The following is a 16,194-nucleotide window of genomic DNA, read 5'->3' as shown; positions in this document are numbered from 1 at the left end:
CTGGGTCTCGCTGCATTTATGCGGCGGTCTCCCCCGGCTTGGTGTGCGGTAGCGCACACATGATGCGACGTCTGTGGGGCTGGTGGCTGGTGAGAGACCGCGATGGATGACGTGGTTAAGGCGCAGGGATATGATGATGTTGGCGAGGTATGATACGCGGCATCCCATTGGTAGGACTGCGAATCCCTTGCTGAAATGTGACCATGAATAGGTATCAGGTATATTTAGGCGCCGACTTGATAGGAAACCCATTGGTCTAATCCATCTTGTATAAAAGTTTATGGCTCTCCTTGGATTGGGTGATTATCCTCATGAAAACAGCTGATACATTATGCTGATTGGCTAGAGGGATGGTAAACAACCTGTGAAACACTAAATATATGCATATTTTTTACATTGTGTATATGGCAGTGATGGGCAACCTTTTGAGCTTGGTGTGTCAAAATTCGCCAAAAAACCGAACATAACTTGGGTGGTGTGTCACCTTGATAAAAAAAACATAATTTTGCGACATGTATAGTTTAAATAACAAATATGTATAATTATAATTAACTTACTTGCTTAGAGACTTCTTTGTTCATCTGTCAGTTGGTTTCTTTTGTTGGTCTTGCTATTATTTAACTTGTGTGGGGTGCCGTGAACTAAGATGATGGGTCTCCCCTGTACACTAATACTGGGGTGCAGGGCAGATGATGGGTCCCCCCTGTACACTGATGCTGGGGTGCAGGGCAGATGATGGGTCTCCCCTGTACACTAATGCTGGGGTGCAGGGCAGATGATGGGTCCCTCCTGTACACTGATGCTGGGGTGCAGGGCAGATGATGGGTCTCCCCTGTACACTAATGCTGGGGTGCAGGGCAGATGATGGGTCCCTCCTGTACACTGATGCTGGGGTGCAGGGCAGATGTTGGGTCCCACCTGTACACTGATGCTGGGGTGAAGGGCAGATGATGGGTCCCACCTGTACACTGTTGCTGGGGTGCAGGGCAGATGATGGGTCCCACCGGTACACTGATGCTGGGGTGCAGGGCAGATGTTGGGTCCCACCTGTACACTGATGCTGGGGTGCAGGGCAGATGATGGGTCCCACCTGTACACTGATGCTGGGGTGCAGGGCAGATGATGGGTCCCACCTGTACACTGATGCTGGGGTGCAGGGCAGATGATGGGTCCCACCTGTACACTGATGCTGGGGTGCAGGGCAGATGTTGGGTCCCACCTGTACACTGATGCTGGGGTGCAGGGCAGATGATGGGTCTCCCCTGTACACTAATGCTGGGGTGCAGGGCAGATGATGGGTCCCTCCTGTACACTGATGCTGGGGTGCAGGGCAGATGTTGGGTCCCACCTGTACACTGATGCTGGGGTGCAGGGCAGATGATGGGTCCCTCCTGTACACTGATGCTGGGGTGCAGGGCAGATGCTAATCACTAGCTTATAATTATAGGTGTCCTGTGACTGTCCAGGACATTAGTGAAAGTACTGTGATTTTCTCCCTCCGGACCTTGGTGTACTCTACAATACCCCCAGTCATTCTAGTGGCGGCACCAGGGGCAGTGTGCGACAATGGCAGGTGCCCTCCATACATAGCGTGTGATGAGCTCCTCTGAGGATTTTTGTTCACTTCCTTTCCTCTGAACTGGCCTGGGATCGCTTCCTCGGAGCACACGTAGCTCCGTCAGTAATGGCTCAAGTGTGTGTGTGTTTCCCCCCCGGGAGGCGGTTGGGAGCGTGAGCCGTGGCCAGAGTCCGCCTGCTTCCTCCTGCCACTGGGAGGCCATGCATTGCTGGCTGCGGTGACGGAGAGTGAAGCGCGATGAGCAGCTCTCCACGGCTCCGCTCCGTGCTCTCCGCCGGCCGTGCTCTGCAGCAGGCTGCCCCCTCCGCTGTGCAGCCAGCCTTCCTGTCCCGCCGCCGACCTCCTGCTCCTGCCGCCCAAACAACAGAGCTCCGGCGCAGAGCGTCTAGGCCTGGGACTTCCGGGAGCTGCGCCGGGTCTACCGGAAGTCCCAGGTCTAGACGCTCTGCGCCGGAGCTCTGTTGTTTCGGCCTACAGGCCTCCTGCATGGCATCCGATCCGATAAAAAATCGGAACGGCTTGCCATGCAATTTAAGGATGCAATTTCTATGGGGCCACGGCCGGCGGCCGCGTGTCACTGAAAATGACTACGCGTGTCAGCACTGACACGCGTGTCATAGGTTCGCCATCACTGGTATATGGTGATTATATCTGCGGTGGTGGATTTTTACTATATGTGTATCTGATGTCTATTATTGTATTTTAAATGTGATAAATGTTGTAGTGGGAGGTGGCTTGATAGCGATTGGTGTACTGTGTGGCATTCACGCTATTTAAAGCTGACCCCTTACATTGTTTGTTATGCTTGAAAAAGACCTTATGGTCGAAACGTTGCTGTGACATGGCTTAATAAATTTGTTCTTTGGATTATTACACCCGGATAGAGCGCTGGTCTTTACTAATTTTTGGGCTGTCATATGTATGACAGCGCCGCAAACACCGCTTCTGATCAGCGGTGAAATCCTCCCAGCCGGTCAGAGAGCCGCGCTTCCCATGCTGTCAGACGACAGGGGGAGCTCTCAGCTGTGATCGGAGATATAAACTTCACCTCCGATTACTGGTGTCAGCTGATGGGACTACTTCTCCCATCACCTGACACCTACAGCCACTAATTATAGTGAGAGCAGGAGCGGCGGATGGGAGTTTTCATCTGCCGCTCCTGCGCTATAAATAAATAAATAAAAAAAAACAGCGTGGGTTCCCCACTATTTTTGATAACCAGCCAGACAAAACTCACAGTTGCGGGCTGCAACCCTCAGCTGTCAGCTTCAGCAGGGCTGGTTATCAAGAATAGAGGGGTCCTCATGCTTTTTTTTTTTAAATTATTTAAATAATTTAAAAAAACGGTGTGGGGTCCCCCCTATTTTTGACAACCAGCCTTGCTAAAGGAGACAGCTGGGGGCTGGTAAGGGGCAATTGATGTAGGCCCCCCAGCCTAAAAATAGCAGCCCACAGCTGCCCAGAAAAGGCACATCTATTAGATGCATCAATTCTGGTGCTTTGCCAGGCTCTTTCCACTTGCCCTGTAGTGGTGGCAAGCGAGGTAATGAGGGATTAATGTCACCTTACTATTGTACGGTGACCTTAAGCCGGCTTAGAAATGGACAGGCGTCAATAAGACACCTATCCATTACTAATCCTATAGCAGTTAAAGGGTTAAATAAACAAACACAGTAAGAAAAAAGTATTTTAATTAAATAAAACACCACAAAGTTTTGCCATCTTTATTGTTCTGCCATTCCAAGGGAAGCCCTCTATCTCCTGAAATAAAAATAAAAATAATAAACCAACAGAAATACTCCCTGGTTTGACGCAGTCCAATATAACGAGTGTCCCATGCAGTAATCCATATCTGGGGGAGATAAAATTTACAACCGGGAGCTCTGCTAATGCGACCGCTCCCGGCTGTAAATCACTGGGAAATAAGGAGATGCTCCCGGCACTTCCTTCAGTTATCGGGGGTGATGGCACTGAGCATGCGCTCCCTCACAGCCTGACCTGAGGTAACCTCTGAACCGTGGGAAAATGACAGTGCAGAGGTTACCGCAGGTAATCTATCTATCTATTATATCAATTCATTCTATGTATTCATTCCATCTACCTACAGGAAGTTGTTTTTTTTCTGTGTGCACTCAACTTTATTGGCATGCACAAAGAGAAAAAAAAACACATGAAAAAAACGCACCAAAAACGAGACAATAAAATGCACCAAAACCTGTGTTTTTGGCGCAGCTTCTTTCCTGCCAAGAAGATCAGGTTTTGCTGCAGAAAAAAAAAGCAGCACAAATGCCCTGTGTGTACTTACCGTTAGTCCAGCCACAAGGATAGAACATAAAATCTTCTTTATTGAATACTGAATAAAAACATGTTGTAACAGAGTAACATCATAAAACGAGGTATGGAGCTCACACGTTTCAACTGACTAGTAATCATGGCATGAAACGTGATGCTTTTTTGGATTTTCATTACAATGTTACACTGAAGCATGGTCTGTGCTTTGGATTAAGTCTATCTAAACCCGGTGAGCTAGTTTACTTTTTTTGCTTTTTCGTTTTATTACATGACAACCTTCTCTGCTTTTCCAATGTGATAGGTTTCCTTAAAGAGAAGATTTATCTTTACAAATCTTCTGACTTCTTAGTTCAGTTCATTTATTTAAAAAAAAAGGTCCAGAGCATAATTGGGGTTTGCCTAATTCATAAAATTTTCAATAATCTAGATTCTCCCAGTGAAAATTAACACCATGTACTAGGCTGTTCATATCTACACCATGTTCCAAATTATTATGCAAATTACATTTTTCTCGGATTTTCCTAAATGGTCGGTGCAAATGACAGTCAGGCTAATAAAAGTCATCACCCGTTAGAGTATACATCGAATTTTATTGAAGAAACCTCCCAATGATAACAGTATAATCTCCAAAATGAATAAAACCTCAAATGCACTGTTCCAAATTATTAGACACAGTACAATTTCTAAACATTTGATGTTTTAAAGAAGCGAAAATGCTCAATTGTGGAATCTGCAGCATTAGGAGGTCACATTCACTGAACAAAAAAGCTATTTAACTCCAAAACATCCTAACAGGCCAAGTTACATGTTAACATAGGAACCCTTCTTTGATATCACCTTCACAATTCTTGCATCCATTGAACTTGTGAGTTTTTGGAGAGTTTCTGCTTGTATTTCTTTGCATGAAGTCAGAATAGCCTCCCAGAGCTGCTGTTTTGATGTGAACTGCCTCCCACCCTCATAGATCTTTTGCTTGATGATGCTCTAAAGGTTCTCTATAGGGTTGAGGACAGGGGAAGATGATGGCCACATCATGAGTTTATCTCCTTTTATGCCCATAGCAGCCAATGACTCAGAGGTATTCTTTGCAGCATGAGCTGGTGCATTGTCATGCATGAAGATGATTTTGCTCCTGAAGGCATGTTTCTGCTTTTTATACCATGGAAGAAAGTTGTCAGTCAGAAACTCTATATACTTTGCAGAGGTCAGTTTCACACCTTCAGGAACCTTAAAGGGCCCTACCAGCTGTTTCCCCATGATTCCAGCCCAAAACATGACTCCTCCACCTCCTTGCTGACGTCGCAGCCTTGTTGGCTCCATCCATCTGGACCATCCAGGGTAGCTCGACACTCATCAGTAAACAAGACTGTTTGAAAATTAGTCTTCATGTATGTCTGAGCCCACTGCAACCGTTTCTGCTTGTGAACACTGTTTAGCGGCGGCCGAATAGTAGGTTTATGCACAACAGCAAGCCTTTGAAGGATCCTACACCTTGAGGTTCGAGGGACTCCAGAGGCACCAGCAGCTTCAAATATCTGTTTGCTGCTTTGTAATGGTATTTTGGCAGCTGCTATTTTAATCCAATGACTTTGTCTGGCAGAAACCTTCCTCATTATGCCTTTATCTGCATGAGCTCTGTCTGTGCTCTGTTTCAGCCACAAATCTCTTCACAGAATGATGATCACTCTGAAGTTTTCGTGAAATATCTAATGTTTTCATACCTTTCCAAGGCATTGCACTATTTAACGCTTTTCAGCAGTAAAGAGATCCTTTTTTATTTCCCATATTGCTTGAAACCTGTGGCCTGCTTAATAATGTGGAACATCATTTTTAAGTAGTCTTCCTTTCATTAGAATAACCTGGAAAACTAACTATCACATGTGTTTAAGATTGATTTCAGTGATCCATTGAGCCCTGAGACACAATACCATCCATGAGTTTATTTTTAAAAAAACAATTAAATCTTTATGACACTTAAATCCAATTTGCATAATAATTTGGAACACAGTGTATAGAGGAGGACAAGAGGAAGAAGAGGGCAACGACTAACCATTATGCATTTAGATAGACTATGAAGGGTTTACATCAAGGAGCACATAATGTTGAAACTTCAGAGATTTAGTACCACTGGGTAACCAGGGACAATATGTATAAAATGGAGATGACGGAGATAAATAACAAATTCACTTTATATGATGGTCTTACATACTGGAGTGGGCATTCTGCTAACTTCACTTCTGGTGCCAAACCTTTCCCACGTGGAGGCTCTCATAAGCCTGCTTCCATAGATTTAATTTTAATGAGATAAGTCTCCTAGCACAAGTGAAATGTAGGCAAACATTACTATAATTTTATTTCTATTTCCCTAAATTTAATGAGAGAAGCGTTCTTCCTAAATCCTGACGGAGGAGACGCACATAAGCGATACTTGTGGTCTTTCTGATAGCCTAAGCCATGATGAAATCCCTAGAGTATACATTAATATTCTACAATTTTAGCATAATATTGTGGCTCCAGTCTGAGTGAAATACAGAAATTCTTAATACCTCGTACTTTTTTCGACATGATTTGACGACAACATAATTAATAATTTTCTGCACTTCCCATGTTGACAAGAGCTTCATAAATCCGCTGCCTAAATTTCACTTTGCAAGTGGATGCATGAAAGGATTCCAGGCGTAGACGAATATTCTATGTAAATACCAGATTTTTTTTTTCCCCCAAATGCTGCTAGTTTAATGAAGAGATTGGTATGTAATTTTTTATTTTTATATTTTTCCAGTGTTTCAAAGTGAAGAGGAATGCATCACTAAAGGGTTTGTCATAGACAAAAGATGCAATAAGACAGGATTTAAACAAAAATAAAGAAGCGTTCTGCTTTGCCTTATCGTATTTCCACCTACCATCATTTATCATGCAAATATGGGGGGTTGTTAAAGAAACAAATTCTCTGTATACTGAAACCCCTCACAGGCAAAAGATAAGATTAAATATTAGAAGGAGAGGAACAGAAAATTAGCTGTCTGTACAATAACTGGGAGGGAAAACTGTTTTATTTAGCCTGAAGGGATTTTTGTAGCAAACTGACTAAATTAAAATCCAGTCTATTAAATCCTGTATCATACAGGAAAATGGCTTTTCCATGCACTTTTAGATACATTTTCATTTATCTCATTTTATGCATGATTACAATTTTAATGAGAGTTGTGCAAAATTTCCTGGCTAATTTTAAATCTCCTTTCTCTATTTTCCACTTACCGCTTGCTGGATTAACATTTGTGATAAATTGTTGGAGCAGAAAGAAGGAGCATTACCAACCTGATATAAATGAGTTCATTTTTTTGGCGCAGCTCTGAAGTGATAGTATGAAGGGAAATAAAGGCAGATGTCTAATTATGCTATCTGCCAACTCATTATAGAAAAAAAATTATTTGTGGGGTTTTTTTTCCTCTCTCTTTCGTTTCTACAAACCTGTGAGAGTGTGATTCCACTTAGATCGTATTTAGATAGGACTAACTAGAGCTTGGCTGGGAGGCTTTCCCTCTGGTCTTAGATCCAAAAATAGTGTTTAATATGGAAAGTCCTGTTTTCTTTCTCTTAACCCAGGAACACATCACATGCTGACTGGCACGGAGCTCTCCTTCCACCAATGGCTTCTCAACAGTAGTGATGAGCGAGTGCGCTTATTACTCGAGATTTCCGAGCTTGCTCGGGTGGTCTCCGAGTATCTTGGGTGTGCTCGTAGATTATGTTTGTGTCCCCCCGCAGCTGCATGAATGAATAAATGTGGATAAATGTGGGGATTCCCTAACAAACAGGCAATCCCTGCATGTGTTCAGGTTGTCTAACAGCCGCAAATCATGCAGCTGCGGGGACACAAGCATAATCTACGAGCATGCCCAAGATACTCGGAGAGCACCCGAGCATGCATGGAAAACTCGAGTAATGAGCACACTCGCTCATCACTACTCAACAGCCAAAAATGCATAACTTTTCAAAGTGGGGTAGAGACAGGTAGCCATATTGAAGCCATCAAGAATGGGAAGGGCAGTGTCATCTCGATCTTTTTCAGGGATGTACATATAAATCTAGAGGCCTCATAGCAAATGTCCGAACTCGGGCCCCTAACAAGCCACTGAGATGCCCTGGCTGCTGTTGGCCATGACATCTAGGGGTTAAACTGCTACAATAAGAACCAGATCCAATGTCATCAGTTACTTGGGGTTGTGTTCTGTAAAACAGTTGGGTATGGAGAGCATTTAGCACATGAGCCCACTCCATACATTTCCACATTTTTATAGTGGGAGATGTGGGTGGATGCCAGGCAGGGAATGGGATTTTCAGCAGAATCTCCCCCCCATGATCACGGTCCCCATAAAGGTCATGTGGCCTGCCACCAGTAGTGGAATGCCACTGGTTTATTAGACTCCTAGTCAATACAGAAATTGAGTGAGTATTTACCACTGTTCACCTGCTGCTTCACTTTTCTACCCTGAACACCAGTGCCCCAGTAATCTTCTGGGCAGAAAACTGCAGAGCGGCCACATTCAAGAGAATAGGGCAAGCCGTAATTCTCTGCACATCCAGATTTATGGAAGTGTCACTATGCTCGGCAACAAAGGTGACTTAGTGCTACACTAGCTTCTAAAGGCTAGACCCTTAACTGATCAGAAAACAAAGTGGGAGATGCCAACTTGATAATATTGAAATACCCCTTTAAAGGGACTCTGTCACCTGAATTTGGAGGGAACAATTTTCAGCCATAGGGGCGGGGTTTTCGGGGTTTGATTCACCCTTTCCTTACCCGCTGGCTGCATGCTGGCTGCAATATTGGATTGAAGTTCATTCTCTGTCCTCCGTAGTACATGCCTGCACAAGGCAATCTTGCCTTACGCAGGCGTGTACTATGGAGGACAGAGAATGAACTTCAATCCAATATTGCAGCTTGCATGCAGCAGCGGGTAAGGAAAGGGTGAATCAAACACCCGAAAACCCCACCCCTATGGCTGAAAATTGTTTCCTCCAAATTCAGGTGACAGAGTCCCTTTAATTCTGGAAAGATATACAGTTATATGAAAAAGTTTGGGCACCCCTATTAATCTTAAGCTTAATGTTTTATCAAAATTGGGTTTTTTTGCAACAGCTATTTCAGTTTCATATATCTAATAACTGTTGGACACAGTAATGTTTCTGCCTTGAAATGAGGTTTATTGTACTAACAGAAAATGTGCAATCTGCATTCAAACAAAATTTGACAGGTGCATAAGTATGGGCACCCTTATCATTTTTGTTGTTTTAAATACTCCTACCTACTTTTTACTGACTTACTAAAGCACTTTTTTAGGTTTTGTAACCTCGTTGAGCTTTGAACTTCATAGCCAGGTGTAAGCAAACATGAGAAAAGCTACTTAAAGTGGCCACTTGCAAGTTGTTCTCTTGTTTGAATCTCCTCTGAAGAGTGGCATCATGGGCTCCTCAAAACAACTGTCAAATGATCTGAAAACAAAGATTATTCAACATAGTTGTTCAGGGGAAGGATACAAAAAGCTGTCTCAGAGATTTAACCTGTGAATTTCCATTGTGAGGAACATAGTAAGGAAATGGAAGAACACAAGTACAGCTCTTGTTAAGGCCAGAAGTGGCAGGCCAAGAAAAACATCAGAAAGGCAGAGAAGAATGGTGAGATCAGTCAAGGACAATCCTCAGACCACCTCCAGAGAGCTGCAGCATCAACTTGCTGCAGATGGTGTCACTGTGCATCGGTCAACTATACAACGCACTTTGCACAAGGAGAAGCTGTATGGGAGAGTGATGCGAAAGAAGCCGTTTCTGCAAGCACGCCACAAACAGAGTCGGCTGAGGTGTGCAAAAGCACATTTGGAGAAGACAATTTCTTTCTGGAAGAAGGTCCTGTGGACTGATGAAACCAAGATTGAGTTGTTTGGTCATACAAAAAGGCGTTATGCATGGCGGCAAAAAAACACAGCATTCCAAAAAAAACAAATGCTACCCACAGTCAAATTTGGTGGAGGTTCCATCATGCTTTGGGGCTGTGTGGCCAATGCCGGCACCGGGAATCTTGTTAAAGTTGAGGGACGCATGAATTCCTCTCAGTATCAGCAGATTCTTGACAATAATGTTCATGAATCAATGACAAAGTTGAAGTTACGCAGGGGATGGATCTTTCAGCAAGACAATGATCCAAAACACCGCTCCAAATCTACTCAGGCATTCATGCAGAGGAACCATTACACTGTTCTGGAATGGCCATCCCAGTCCCCAGACCTGAATATCATTGAACATCTGTGGGATCATTTGAAGAGGGCTGTCCATGCTCGGCGACCATCAAACTTAACTGAACTGGAATTGTTTTGTAAAGAGGAATGGTCAAAAATACCTTCATCCAGGATCCAGGAACTCATTAAAAGCTACAGGAAGCGACTAGAGGCTGTTATTTTTGCAAAAGGAGGATCTACTAAATATTAATGTCACTTTTCTGGTGAGGAGCAAATACTTATGCAACTGTCAAATTTTGTTTGAATGCAGATTGCACATTTTCTGTTAGTACAATAAACCTCATTTCAAGGCAGAAACTGTTAGGGGTTGGGTTCCCGTCTCTGCACAGGGGGAATCTCGGGCCATCTCCGCTGTGGTCTCCCATTCTTCTCCTGCCGCATTGGAGCCTGCTCAGCGGAGACATCGGTTCCAGCGTCTCGCTCAGTCTGACTCTGTGCGAAGAGTTACTGCTGCTTTTCCTGCTTCTGCCATGGAAGTCAGTGCTGGGCAGTGGCGAGCAGACGCTTCTGGGACTAAGTCCTGCTTTTCTCGTTCTGAGCATGCCCAGAGTAAGATCTCTCAGTGGAGATCGAGGGTCACATGATCAGACACTGCAGCTAAGGTCCTGTAGGTGCTCACGCTCTGTGGCAATCTCTCATTGGTCCTTCTGGGAAGGTCCTGTACGTGCTGCAACTATTTAAGGCCCGCATGGCCGCACGGCCATGCGCTAGTATTGCTTTTATTTATGTACTTTGCGCCAGTGTGGTCTTGTATAAATGTGTTCAGGGACCCGGCTGAAATAAGCCCCTAGAATGCTGGCACCTCCGGCGAGGAGTTTGTATGCTTGTGTGTTCAGGGACCTGGCCGAAATAAGCCCCTAGAATGCTGGCACCTCCGGCGAGGAGTTTCGTGTGCATGCAAGACCACTGACTGTTCTTGTTTAGACAGTTAGCCTGTGCCTCTGTGGAGTCTAACAGGGTGCAGTGCTTTGAGTTCACGGCTGCTCTGTGAAGTAACAGAGTTAGCTAACACCGCCATTTAGTTCTGCTATTTGCTAGCAGCAGGTTCTCCTGCACGGTGGACCCCGGGCTGCGAACGCATCTATCCTAATAAAATATATACATTCATTAGGTGCGTTCCGCTAGCCCTAACAGAAACATTACTGTGTCCAACAGTTATTAGATATATGAAACTGAAATAGCTGTTGCAAAAAAAACTATTTTGATAAAACATTAAGCTTAAGATTAATAGGGGTGCCCAAACTTTTTCATATAACTGTATCTCTTGGTACCGTGTTAGCCAGTGGATAGTGAATATTTAGAACTGAGAGTCCTCCGTGGTTGATACCTTTTCATAGCTAACTGAAAAGTTGGTAACAAATTGCAAGGTTTCGAGAGTACGCAGGACTACTGATGAAGAGACCTGAGTAGTTTCGAAAGCTTGCAATTTGTAACCATCTTTTCAGTTAGCCATTAAAAGGTATCAACCACCGAGGGCCCTTTAACGCTAACATTTATTAATCAACAGTTTTGAGCGTTTATTTGGAGCACATCACATTTCATACGTCTCGGCAAGTTGGCACTAACATTTCGAATTCCAGCAGTAGAAAATCATCTACTTGCAGCCCAAGGGCAATGCTGTCAGCAGTAAATACTATTCATGCCACCGTCACTGGGGACTTGTCCTTATTATCATGGATTAATTAGTATTTTCCTTTCCATGTTTAATAAATCGTCTGTAAAACTGCAGCAATTAATAAGACCATCAATTTAGCACAATCACCTATCGGTCTTGTACTGATATATACATCAGTTCATTATATAAAAAGCACCTATAACAGTAATTAAAACAGTTGGGCATAAATGCAGTATATAATATATACGATATTATCTACTGTATCTTTACTGAAGAATACAGATTGCTATTCCTGCTAACAGTGATTACAGTTATATGTTCCTCATAAGGCTAGGTTCACATTGCGTTAATGTGTGCATACTAACGGACAGCGTTGCACGGCGAAAATGTCGCAATTAACGCCGTGCAACGGGTCCATTAGCACACCCATTGACAGTAATGTAAATTTCGCCTTAGCGCATCACTAGCGCGTGCCTTTTTCGGCTCGCGCTAGCGATGTGCCGTTCTTCTGTGACGCGCCGCGGACGCTGCTTGCAGCGTTCACGGCGCGCCCGAGGTCCGTTCCCCGCTCTCGCAGATCGGGGATCTGCTAGAGCGGGGACGTTAACGCGACCCCTAAACGCGGCCCCGAAAAAAACATTGCGTTAGCGCAATCCGCTAGCGCTAAACGGATTGCCCTAACGCAATGTGAACCTAGCCTAAGGGGGCAGCAGATTTTCTTTACTATGAAAATCATTGACCATACAGTGGCCTACATCAGAGGCCACATAGGGGAATACTCCCGATGTGTCTAAATAACAAGATGTGAACAGAGCGTAATATGCATTCACACTTATTCTGACAGTCAACAGCCAAACATCTGCTGGAAAATAATGGAACTTATGGTGATGAGCTGCCATTCATCTCGTAGGTCTCATGAGAAGATCAGCCTGTCCAAATCTGTTTCTATGTTTGAAGAGCAATCCACCCTAATATTCCTTCACATTTCTTTACTGCATGATCTGGATTTGTACTACAATCTGGTTTAGATGAGAACTGAACTTGCCATCCAGTTTGTGGAGCACTGGTTTCACATTTTCACTAAGTCCAGCTTGACATGTTCAGCAATCAAGGACTGAGAATGGGGCTGTGAGGCAGGCGGCGGTGGCTGAGGATGGCGGTGACCGGGGCGCTACGCACGGAGCTGGCGGAGGCGGTGTCCGGCTACCGGGTGCTGGTGGTCGGGGCCGGAGGGATCGGTTGCGAGTTACTGAAGAACCTTCTACTCACCGGATTTACCAACCTGGACGTGATTGATCTGGACACGATTGACGTCAGTAACCTCAACCGGCAATTTCTGTTCCAGAAGAAACATGTGGGAAGATCAAAGGCGCAGATGGCCAAGGAGAGCGTCCTGCAGTTCTGCCCGGGGGCCGGTATCACCGCCTATCATGACAGCATCATGAATGCCGAATACGATGTTGAGTTTTTCAAGAAGTTCACGCTGGTGATGAACGCCCTGGATAACAGAGCTGCACGGAACCACGTGAACCGGATGTGTCTGGCGGCAGACGTCCCCCTGATAGAGAGCGGCACAGCCGGGTACCTTGGCCAGGTCACCGTCATCAAGAAGGGGGTCACAGAGTGCTACGAATGTCAGCCCACACCCACCCAGAAGACCTTCCCCGGCTGCACCATCCGCAACACTCCCTCCGAGCCCATCCACTGCATCGTGTGGGCAAAGTACCTGCTCAACCAGTTATTCGGGGGAGGAGGATGCAGATCAGGAAGTTTCCCCAGACACTGCCGACCCGGAGGCTTCCTGGGAGCCCACGGAGGCTGCACAGAGGGCCAACGCCTCCAACGAGGACGGGGACATCAAACGCGTCTCCACCAAGCAGTGGGCCAAGTCCACCGGCTACGACCCCGTCAAGCTCTTTAACAAGCTTTTCAAAGATGATATTCGCTATCTTCTGACTATGGACAAGTTGTGGAGGAAAAGGAAGCCACCGGTGCCCCTGGACTGGGCCGGCCTGCAGAGCAGCGAGAAAGATTCTGCAGATCAGAGGACGACGTCCTCAGGGGTCGGCCTGAAGGACCAGCAGGTTCTGGACGTCGCTGGCTACGCTCAGCTGTTTTCTCATAGTGTTGAGACTTTAAGGGATCAGATATCGAAAAAGGGAGACGGCGCTGAGCTCGTCTGGGACAAGGACGACCCCCCCAGCGATGGATTTCGTCACCTCCGCTGCTAACCTCCGGATGTACATCTTCAGTATGGCCATGAAGAGCCGGTTTGATATAAAGTCAATGGCCGGGAACATCATTTCAGCGATCGCCACAACCAACGCCGTCATATCGGGGCTGATCGTGCTGGAGGGGCTGAAGATCCTGTCGGGGAACCTGGAGCAGTGTAGAACGGTGTTTCTGAACAAGCAGCCGAACCCCCGCAAGAAGCTGCTGGTGCCGTGCGTGCTGGACCCCCCCAACGCCAACTGCTACGTGTGCGCCAGCCGCCCCGAGATCACCGTCAAGTTAAATGTTCACAAAGTGACAGTGCAGACTCTGCAGGACAAGATAATAAAGGAGAAGTTCGGCATGGTGGCCGCCGACGTGCAGATTGAAGACGGGAAAGGCACCATCCTCATCTCCTCAGAGGAGGGAGAGACGGAAGCAAACAACAGTCGACAGTTGTCAGATTTCGGCATCCGGAACGGCACCCGGCTGCAGGCGGACGACTTTCTGCAGGACTACACCCTGCTGATCAATGTGCTACAGAGTGAAGATTTGGAGAAGGATGTGGAGTTTGAGGTTGTCGGCGACGCTCCAGAAAAAGCCCCTCAGAAACCCCCGAAGGATAGCGGGAAAAGTATCACCAATGGCAGCGACGACGGAGCACAACCATCAACATCCGCAGCGCAAGAAGCAGACGACGTGTTAATCGTGGACTCGGAGGAGGATAGTCCGAGCGGCAGCGACATCAACATGGAGGCCGTGACGCTGAAGAGGAAGCTGTCTGAAGAGGAGGCCGTGAGCAACAAGAGGAAGCGCATGGAGCCGGACGAGGACGTGATTGCGCTGGACTGAGGCTCAGAGCTGCTCTCCGCTCACTAATGTATTTTTATATTTCCTGTTATGTGATAAATGTCATCACCCGCGGGCCCCGCTGCTCTGCTGTGGCCCCCACAACACTGCCGTGGACCCCGCTGCTCTGCTCTGTCCCCCACAACACTGCCATGGCCCCCGCTGCTCTGCCCCTGGGATGGAAGCCATGTCTATCCATCGGGTCGTGTGTTTTGGGGCAGTCCCGGCCCCCTGCTCTCTGTATTTATGTCCCTAGGGTTACGGGCGTTGTGTTCTCACACCCGAATGTTAAGTAATGGCTGATTTCTACTAAGTGCTACGTCAAGCGTCCGCCCCACCCTGTGGGGGCCACAGACGGGACTGCAGCGCTCGGCCGCCATCTCTGCGCTCCACCGTCTGCGTCGTCCCAGGTTATTTATATTTGATCTTTTGTAAAATGGCCGATTCCTCCTGTATCTGACCAAATAAACACCATCTTGTACCTACGTCCAGTGCCGGGCAGAGACCACTGTGCCGCCATGACACCTCCACCTGACACCATATTAAATCCATAGATAACACTGTGTTACAAAGGTTTTGTCCCTCGGACCATTTTGAGTGTTCCTGATAGATTTTTCCGATCACGTAAGGTATTTGAGAAATGATACAAAACATAATAATCTGTTTATAATTCTAAAAACTCATATATGAACTTCTTCTAAAACAGAATATTCTGAATTTTCCACTGAAATATCATAAATCGCTGATCTACACATATGTCGGCACTTATAATGTGACTTCCACGCAGTGAATCATTCTGCTGAACGAAGAAACAAAAGACAACACTGACATTACAGCAGGGGATCACAGAGGAGACATTGGGGGAGGGAAAATATTTCACTGACTGTTTTTAAACAATATTTTACCTCACATATCCTCTGCGATCTCAAGAGAGCACAGATGGGAGAAGTCAGCACATGGGGAAAGAGAATGGACAGGTGGGTGAGATTCTCAGCGCTGCAAAGCCAGCCCCCATCACGACATTACCGCCCTCCCGATGTGATAGCACTGGGCCTCCATCGTGACATTACCGCCCTCCCGATGTGATAGCACTGGGCCTCGGTCACGTTTCCCTACTCTGTGGTGTCACTTACTCGTCACGTGCTTGCTCTCACACGTGACTTGGGGTTGTGCCTGCAAGGGTTAATCTATCTCCCCACTCTCAGTCCAGCATTCAACCTCTGTCCTATGCTGTAATGGGAGCATAAATCACACACCGACCCAGGCCACACATCCGCTCATACGCGCTGCCACCACTCATCGAATACACGGGCGATGAGTCCCGGACTAATAATAATACTAATAAAAATATG

At 46.1% G+C, this 16,194-nt stretch overlaps 1 pseudogene; it reads left to right on the top strand.

Moving 5' to 3' along the window:
• The first annotated feature begins 12,913 nt into the window (after positions 1-12,913).
• LOC143807218 (SUMO-activating enzyme subunit 2-B pseudogene) lies at positions 12,914-15,327 on the top strand (annotated as a pseudogene).
• Positions 15,328-16,194: the final 867 nt, after the last annotated feature.

The sequence above is a fragment of the Ranitomeya variabilis genome, chromosome 2 (genome assembly GCF_051348905.1).
Source record: "Ranitomeya variabilis isolate aRanVar5 chromosome 2, aRanVar5.hap1, whole genome shotgun sequence".
In the NCBI taxonomy this organism is placed as follows: domain Eukaryota; kingdom Metazoa; phylum Chordata; class Amphibia; order Anura; family Dendrobatidae; genus Ranitomeya; species Ranitomeya variabilis.
Note: the sequence above shows the minus strand (reverse complement) of the source record. Positions and strands in the feature narration are given on the sequence as shown.